Source organism: Enhydra lutris, unplaced genomic scaffold (assembly GCF_002288905.1).
Source record: "Enhydra lutris kenyoni isolate GAN:26980312 unplaced genomic scaffold, ASM228890v2 scaffoldscaffold50, whole genome shotgun sequence".
Lineage (NCBI taxonomy): Eukaryota > Metazoa > Chordata > Mammalia > Carnivora > Mustelidae > Enhydra > Enhydra lutris.
The window spans coordinates 3,100-12,752 of record NW_019154134.1 but is presented as its reverse complement, the minus strand read 5'-3'; the positions used below and the strand labels follow the sequence as shown (position 1 = coordinate 12,752).

Sequence of the window (9,653 nt, the reverse complement as noted above, 5' to 3'; positions counted from 1 at the left end):
AGTGAAGAGCAAGGATCTTGAGTTCAGTGAATTTGGGCAAATGTATACACCCATATAATCCACACCTCTATCAAAATAGAAAATTTCTATCCCCTTAGGGGAAGAAGTTGTTCTACCATCATTAAGACTGTTGGTTTCAACTTAAAATGATAAATTACCATTAATTATTCATGAAATATTCCTTTAGAGTTTAACAATGTCAAGCACTGTTACAGGCCTTAAAAATATAGCATGAAAAAAAAATAAATCCTTGCCATGTAGAAGCTTATATTCTTGTTAGGGAGTGAAAGAGAACACAGTGAGGAAGAAGCAAATATATGTCAGATGAAAGTAACAGAACAAAAATTATCTTTCAATCATGGTTACTAAGGACTGTAAAGAGTGCCTAAGGTATGTGCGAATCTATTTTCCAAGTGTATTAGTAATATTAAAATCCAACAATTCTATTATTATTGCTATGTATCCTTTTCCCAAACATTCCTAATACAAAATTTTGCTGTTTGTAAGCCAGCAATAGATGGTGAAAAGATACTAGGCTTAAAAATTCATACGAAAAATACATAATCAAATGAAAAAAAATTAGGCAACAACAAATTAAAACAGCCTGGTAAATTATAATCCAAACACAATTTCAGAGGCAGAAAAGAACTGGATACCAGAACTAGTCTGAAAAGTAGGGTGAGCATGAATTAAATACTGAGGTTCTCTGGGTAACAGAAGTCTCTAATAATGAAAAAGTGAGGGGCGCCTGGGTGGCTCAGTGGGTTAAAGCCTCTGCCTTCGGCTCAGGTCATGATCCCAGAGTCCTGGGATCGAGCCCCACATTGGGCTCTCTGCTCGGCAGGGAGCCTGCTTCCTCCTCTCTCTCTCTGCCTGCCTCTCTGCCTACTTGTGATCTCTGTCTGTCAAATAAATAAATAAAATCTTAAAAAAAAAAAAAAAGTGATCAGGAAGAAAAATAAAGCACAGGGCTAACATTGTGATGAGCCCCAAAACATACCAGTGTAGAGCTATCAGGAATCTTATCATGCTCAGCCTGGTAAGGATCAACTCCCCTGAATGGATTATCACAATGGAAGGAATCAATGTAAAAGAATGGTTACCATATGTCCAACCACACTTTTAATATCTGCACTTGGATATTTCACATAATCTCAAATAACTTGTTTACAACTCCTAATTTCTCTGTAATATACCCTTCACTAGTCTTCCACAACTCACAAATGGTACCTTTGTCCATCCAGTTCCTTAGTTCACAAATCTGGAAATGATTCTTAATCCCCCCTTTCATCACTGTATTTAACGCAGTCAACAATATCTAATTGTGAATCTACCAGTGGCCAGGCGATGATCTTTCCAGATTTTGAGTAATAAAGAAAATAGTCCCTGACCTTAAGGAGTTTACATTCCACCATTCTACTACTGTCTTGTATCTATTTCCTAAATATATTTCCAATCCATCCATTTGTTTCTACATCCACTGCCTTCCTTTAATCCAATTCGGCACCATTTCTTAACAGAACACTGCCATAGTCTCCCATCTGTTCTTCCTACTTCCATTTATTACCCTCATAAATCAATCTGCCACACAGCAAACCAAAGAATCTTTTTAAAAATTCAAATCATGGGGCGCCTGGGTGGCTCAGTGGGTTGAGCCCCTGCCTTCGGCTCAGGTCATGATCCCAGGTCCTGGGTTCAGGCTCCACATTGGGCTTTCTGCTCGGCAGGGAGCCTGCTTCCTCCTCTCTCTCTGCCTGCCTCTCTGCCTACTTGTGATTTCTCTCTGTCAAATAAATAAATAAAATCTTTAAAAAAAAAATTCAAATCATATCTTGTCAATGCCTTGTTTAAAAACCATTCAAAAGCTCCTAAGTATGAAAGTACTTAGAATAAAATGCAGAATCTTTAACATTGTTTACAGAACTCTGCCTTATAATGTACCTCATGTCTACTTATTTAACGTTTTTAGCCTCCCTAGACTTTTCCAATTGCTCACCTTTTTTTAAAGGATCTTTACACCCATGATTTGCTCTGCCAATTTCTCCTTTAATCTCTTTGTTACCTACCTAACTTCTACTCATCTTTCACATCTCATGCTAACTTTATAAATTCCTGAAAGAACCTCTCCCTGATCCTCCCAGACTAGGGGAAGATCCCTATTACAAGCTCTCTTTGCATCCTTATTTTTCTCTTTGGAGGCATTTATCAGACTTATTAAAGACCATACCTTAGAAAGGAACCCATTAAGTCAAGAATCATATTTGCCTTGTTCATTGGTGCATCCTTGGAACCTAGGACAGTGTTTTGCATGTAGCAGGCACTTAATAAATATTTTTTAATAAATGAATGAATGATTCAACCACTGCTAGACTTGGGGAAAACACTAGTGTTTACTTTGTTTTTGTATGGGCTCTTCCAACCTATATATTTCAGAGAATGGATGCCTGAGCTTAAGTAGAGGTGGCTTAAGATTATACTATACTCTTGGGGTGCCTGCGTGGCTCAGTGGGTTGGGCCTCTGCCTTCGGCTCAGGTCATGGTCTCAGGGTCCTGGGATCGAGCCCCACATTGGGCTCTCTGCTCGGCGGGGAGCTTGCTTCCCTTCCTCTCTCTGCCTGCTTCTCTGCCTACTTGTGATTCTCTCTCTCTCTCTCTGTCAAATAAATAAATAAAATCTTAAAAAAAAGATTCTCTTCTTAAAAAAAAAGATTATACTATACTCTTACATTATATTCTCACTCAGTATGAGAATAGAGTACATTGCACTTCTTGTTTTTCAAAACCATAGGAAGTATTCAAAATTCAAGTTTTTCTGTAAGCCATCAACAATAAGAAAATGAAATTAAAATATATTTTATAATAACATCCAAAACCATAAAATACATAGGAATAATCTAATGAAAGATATACAATACCTCTATACTTAAAACTAATACCTCTATACTTAAAACTCGGAAACACTGCTAAGAGAAGGTAAAGATCTAAATATATGGAAATACAATACCATTCTCATAGGTTCCAAGTCTCAATGTTGTTCAGATGACCTCTCTCCCAAAAGATATATAGATTCAGTGCAATCCCATATGAACCCTTTGCAAGCTTTTTCTTTCTCCAGAAAGTAAGAAAATGACTTTTATTTGGAAAGAGAAAGGATCATGAGTAGTCAAAACAACATGGAAAAACAACAACAAAAAGATGGATTTACCTACCTGACTTCAAGACTTACTGTAAAGCTACAATAATCTAGACAGTGTGGTTGTGGCAAAAGAACAAAGAGATCCATGGCACATGACAAGGAGTTGAGAAATAGACCCATTTGTATCAAATGATTTTCAACAAGGATGCCAAAGCAATTCAATAGGAAAATGACATCCTTTCAACAAATGATACTGGAAAAACGGGGCATCATATGGGAAAAAACCTTGATTCCTACCTCATACCACATCCAAAAATCAGTTCAAAACAAGGCAAATAGAAGAGTCAACAGATATCAAATAAGTGCCCTTTGCTCACCAGGAAAATTCAGGGCCTTCCCTAACACACTGGTAGAGAAAATACTACACAAGTTAACATAGCTTAGACAACAGAATCCACACCAATAAGGAATCCTACCACAACTAACCAATCAGACACAATTTTATACATCTTACTAGTTTTCTTTATCTTGACTTGCCAGTAATTTTCTTTTCACTCTTTTCAGCTTCCTCATTACCCACTTTTCCTATATGTACTTTCCAACAGATATTTCCTTTTCCTTTTATATTTTGTATTTATATAACTTTAAATATTTATATTTCCTTGTTATATTTTAGACTGTAATCTTCCAAGCCACTGACAGTGATATATAATAGGGAATTTTATATGCAAATGTTGTTCTATAATTTTTCAAGTGTTTGTAAACTATAAGTTGAGTGAAAGCCACGCTAACATTATTCAGATCCACCTGACTACATGTAACTGTCCCTACCCAGCATTCTGCTCCAGCTCAAATTCACTTAAAGTACCCAAACTGGCCACAAGGGAGTAAGAGATACTGCTCTTGGGTCCAGGTCAGGATCTGAGGTGCAGACTTGGGCAATGGAGGTTCTGTGAGGGCTACTCTTGGCCATTTGGATCCCCAGGAGGCCTGGTGGAAAACTGGCCTGTTGATGTCACCAACACGTAGGGTGGCATTTCTGCTGGAGGAGAGAGGTGACTTGTTTTTTTCTGTGGCCATGATGGTAACATTGGTAGGCTCCCAGTCCAGGGCCCCATCTGTTGCAAGTATGTAGTTATTATCAGTAGAAGATTCAATTCTGACTTTATACCAGACATGAGACCTTCCTTTTTCTGCCAAATCTGGATCCTGTGTTTTAAACAGAGTTATTACCATTGAAGGTGCAGAACTTCAGGAATCATTGTGGAAAAAGAAGTAAAAATCAGGGGTGTCTGGGTGGCTCAGTGGGTTAAGCCTCTGCCTTCGGCTCAGGTCATGATCTCAGGGTCCTAGGATGGAGACCCGCATCACACTCTCTGCTTGGCAGGGAGCCTGCTTCCTCCTCTCTCTCTCTCTGCCTGCCTCTCTGCCTACTTGGGATCTCTCTCTGTCAAATAAATAAAATCTTAAAAAAAAAAACAAAACAAGAAGTAAAAATCAGCTCTGGGACTTTGTCATTATCATCCAGAATTTTGACCTCAACTATCCTAGGAAACCAGTCCTCCCCAACTTCCATCATTCCTTCCTTACCAAACCACAGAACATTTTTTAATCTCATCAAAGTCCACCATACTTTAAGTTTTTATCTCACCACAATTGTGATCAAGATTAAACTGGACACTATAAAGTGCTATAAAGACATATCTGATATCCACACTGCTACTTTCATATGGGTCAGTGACCTTCATCCTCACCATGGAGATGTCCAGGAGGCATGTATAGCTGCATCGACTACAAGGGTGGGGATCTGAGCAGTACTGCTTCAGGGCCATCTTTGCCATCTAAGGCTATCAGGACTAAACCGCATGAGTTTCGCTTTTCCTAGCCTAGTGGCTTCTCTAACACAGGCTTAACGTATTTGTTTCCACTTTGGTCTCTGTTACTTCAAAGACAAAGTGTTGCTGCTAAGCTGGCAATTTTGTAAAGTAATTGTTTCCAACATCAGTATCTTCTGTACTTTCTATTATAAATCTTGCCCCAAGCTGGGTCAATTCAGATATTTGAGTATTGAGTATTATCATTGGCACCTTGCACATCTATATTAAGGTGGAAAACATGTAAAGGATTTTCAACTACCACTTCCAAACGTTTGATACAAACTATGGTATATGGCTTTATATGTTCCAGGTCCATCCTGTTACAAGTGTCTACTTTCTTCATTCAGAGTGAACTATTCCTTTTCCACATTAATCCACAGCTTCTGAACAAGCAAGTCCTGGACACCTAGGCTCCATATCTTTGACAAGGTCCCATGAGGAAAGTCATCCAGCAAGAACCTTTATAGATCTCCTTGTTAATCCCTATTTTCATAATGACTCACAGTAGCGCTCTGAGTCCCTGCCTTAGGACTGCAACCTGAAGTAAGGAGAGCTCAGTGTTTTGGAGAGTTGAAACCAAAAGAAAGATGTTTCTCAATGGAATCTGCAGGCTGAAAGGTAGTATACTGTACAGGCTTATTCTTCCAATTAAATATTCCTGGGAATTCATATTCTCAGTGACTCCACCATATGAGGTCAAAGTTATGACTGCTTTTTATATTTTCTTGATACTTAAGATAATTTTTAGGCTATTCCTTTAAAAAATTTTTTTGTACAGAAGCTTTATTTTTTTCATATAATACAGATTCAGGATGAACTACTGGCTGGATCTTCAGCTGCAAATATATAGGAAGCTTCTAAGAAGTTACACAATAAAAAAAGAAGTTACACAATATGAAAAGCTCATGTATTAAGGCAATTATTTATTTCTGTATTCTTTGTAAATACCTAGTACTGCCATTGCTGGACCATAGAGAAGTTCTATTTTTAACTTTTTGATGATCCTCCATACTGTTTTCCAGAATGGCTGCACCAGTTTGCATTCCCACCAACAGTGGAAGAGGGTTCCCTTTTCTCTGCATCCTCACCAACATCTGTTGTTTCCTGTATTAATTTTAGCCATTCTGCCAGGTGTGAGATGATATCTCATTGTGGTTTTGATTTGTATTTCCCTGATGATGAGTAATGAACAACTTTTCATGTGCCTGTTAGTACATCTGGATGTCTTCTTTCTGGATGTCTGTTCATGTCTTCTGCCCATTTCTTAACTGGATTATTTGTTTTGGGGGCAAAGAACTGGATAAGTTCTTTATAGATTTTGGATAACCACCCCCCCCTTTTAAAGAATATTTATTTATTTATTTATATTTCTTTAAGATTTTATTTATTTATTTGAGAGAGAGAGAGAGAGAGAACATGAGAGGGGAGAAGGTCAGAGGGAGAAGCAGACCCCCCCGCCCCAGAGCTGGGAGCCCAATGCAAGACTCGATCCCAGGACTCTGGGATCATGACCTGAGCCGAAGGCAGAGGCTTAACCAACTGAGCCACCTAGGCACCCCTGGATACTAGCCCTTGATCTGATATGTCAGTGCAAATATCTTCTCCCATTACATTGGTTGTCTTTTAGTTTCATAAATGGTTTCCTTCACTGTGCAGAAGCTTTTTATCTTGATGAAGTCCCAATAGTTCATTTGCTTTTATTTCCCTTGCCTCTGGCAACATGTCTAGTAAGAAGCTGCTGCAGCCGAGTCAAAGAGGTTGCTGCCTGTGTTCTCCTCTAGGATTTTGATGGTTTCCTGTCAAATGTAGGTCTTTCATCCATTTTGAATTTATTTTTGTGTATGGTGTAAGAAAGCGGTCCAGTTTCATTCTCTTGCATGTTGTTGTCCAGTTTTCCCAATACCATTTGTTGAAGAGACTTGTCTTTTTTCCATTGGATATTCTTTCCTGCTTTGTCAAAGACGACCATTTGGTTGTGGGTCCATTTCTGGGTTTCCTATTCCACTCCACTGATCTATGTTAGAGACCACTTTCTAATCACTGAACTGAAGCCTTTTACTGAATATTTAGAAGAGGTATAAATCATCGTGTGAAATGCTTCAGAGACTTAAAAATGAACTAAGATGGGTTAAGGACAATGGGGAGAGGATATGCTATGGTGAGTGCTGTGAAGTGTGTAAGCCTGACGATTCATAGACCTGTACCCCTGGGGCTAATAATACATTATATGTTAATAAAAAATAAAAAATTAAATGAAAAAAGATGAACAAAGAAATTATATTTGTCATTAATGACATACATAGATCTTTTTATGGCTTCTCTAACAGAAATTGCAGAAGTATTGAGTCAGTGATTTATCTGATGACAATTTCTTCACATCTTTGTGAACCAGAACTCTTCCCATTTTATATTAAGGAAACTCTTCCTCTATCAAAGATCTTTTTCAATCACCTTTGCCATAGGCTATCTCTTCCTATTAATATTTTAAGAATCCCAAACAATATATTCTTTTTTAAAAGATTTTTTAATTTAATTATTGGACAGAGAGAGAGATCACAAGTAGGCAGAGCAGCAGGCAGAGAGAGAGGGGGAAGCAGGCAGACAGCCTGATGCAGGGGTGGATCCCAGGACCCTCAGATCATGACCTGAGCAGAAGGCAGAGACTTAACCCACTGAGCCACCCAGGCACCCCTTAAACAATATATTCTTTTATTGGTAACTTTTCATTATACATGGTTTCCTAAAAATGAACTCTTACATTTAACTCAGGAGAGTCAATCTCTTTCCTAATATATACACTCACTACTTTGATCAATATCCCTTCAGAGTTTGCTTAAAAATTTTTTTAAAGTAGCTTTATTGAGGTAGAGCTGATACACAAAGAACTACACATATTTAATGTGGAGGTGTTTAATTTTTAGAACTTGGTATCTTGCATGAAAAAAAGCAGGTTTTTCACCAGAAAAATTCAATTCATGATCACAGCTATACTGTTACATGTAACTGAGAAAACTGATATAGTCCTCTCATTTATCTTTAGCCTTCTAATTCATTTTAAAATGATCTATGGGTTGCATAGTCTCAACAAGTTGTGCAGTCTCACCAAGGATCCTAGCCTATTTCTGCTTCAAATAGCACAATATCTCTTCTAGAATGAATATGGGGGAAGAGTATCTGTTGAAAGATTACATTTCAACTTTAGATGCTATGAAATAGCGAAGCTGCAACTTTTAAATTATACCTGAACACTTTAATTTATTAGATTAAGTGAATGCAAACCCACCATTCTTAACCTATAGGAAGATAAGCCAAGTTCTCAATGTAATTTCATTACTGGAACCAGCACAAAAATAAACAACCAAAACCACTGCCTACTCTAAAAAAACCAACAAAGATCCTAATTATCAATCCTAAGTTATCAACAAATATCACTAAATACATTATGTTAGGGGTGCCTGGGTGGCTCAGGTAATGATCCTGGGGTCCTGGGTTGAGACCTGCTTTGGTCTCCCTGCTCAATGGGGTGTCTTCTTCTTCCTCTCCCCCTGCTTGTACACACACTCTCTTTCTAATAAATAAATATCTTAAAAATAATACATGATATTAACTTAAACTCTCATGTGGCCAAAACTAAGTAACTCCAGCTTTCAGCTTTTGATGCTCCATTCTCCAGTTAAATCATTCTAGCAATCCTAATGGAGTCAATAGGTCCTTTAAATAAGAAATTTCATAGGACCCTTGTTTAGGTTTCACTATGGTTCAGAAAGAGAAAAAGAGGGGTGCCTGGGTGGCTCAGTTCGTTAAATGTCTGTCTTCGGCTCAGGTCATAGTCCCGGAGTTCCAAGATAGAGCCCTGTATCAGGCTCCCTGCTCTCCTTCTTCCCCTCACCCCACTCATGTGCACTCTCTCTCTCTTTCAAATAAATAAATAAATAAAATCCTGTTTAAAACTTTCCCACGTCATTTTAAGCCATTAAAAAAAGGAAAGAAACCCCTTTCGGCTGGAACCGCCATCTTCCAGTAATTTGCCAAAATGACCAACACAAAGGAAAAGAGGAGAGGTACCCGGTACATGTTCTCTAGGCCTTTTAGAAAACATGGAGTTGTTCCTTTGGCCACATACATGCGAATCTACAAGAAAGGTTATACTGTGGACATCAAGGGAATGGGCACTGTTCAAAAGGGAATGCCCCACAAATGTTACCATGGCAAAACTGGAAGAGTCTACAATGTTACTCAGCATACTGTTGGTATTGTTGTAAACAAACAAGTTAAGGGCAAGATTCTTGCCAAGAGAATTAATGTACACATTGAGCATATTAAACATTCAAAGAGCCGAGATAGCTTCCTGAAGCGTGTAAAGGAAAATGATCAGAAAAAGAAGGAAGCCAAAGAGAAAGGTACTTGGGTTCAGCTGAAGCATCTGCCTGCTCCAACCAGAGAAGCACATTTCATGAGAACCAATGGAAAGGAGCCCGAACTGCTGGAACCCATTCCCTACGAATTCATGGCATGATAAATATAAAGAAGATAAAAGACCTCAAGACTGTAAAATTGTTTCTCTTGAGTAGAATTGTAGTGTCCTTTCCCCGAAAAAATATTTAAAGCAAACTTTGTGTCCTAATTCAAAAAAAAAAAAA

General features: G+C 38.1%; 1 pseudogene across 1 annotated transcript; it reads left to right on the top strand.

Moving 5' to 3' along the window:
- The first annotated feature begins 9,022 nt into the window (after window positions 1-9,022).
- LOC111156974 lies at window positions 9,023-9,529 on the top strand (annotated as a pseudogene). The gene has a single exon (XR_002641266.1). The product of XR_002641266.1 is annotated as a 60S ribosomal protein L21 pseudogene (transcript).
- Window positions 9,530-9,653: the final 124 nt, after the last annotated feature.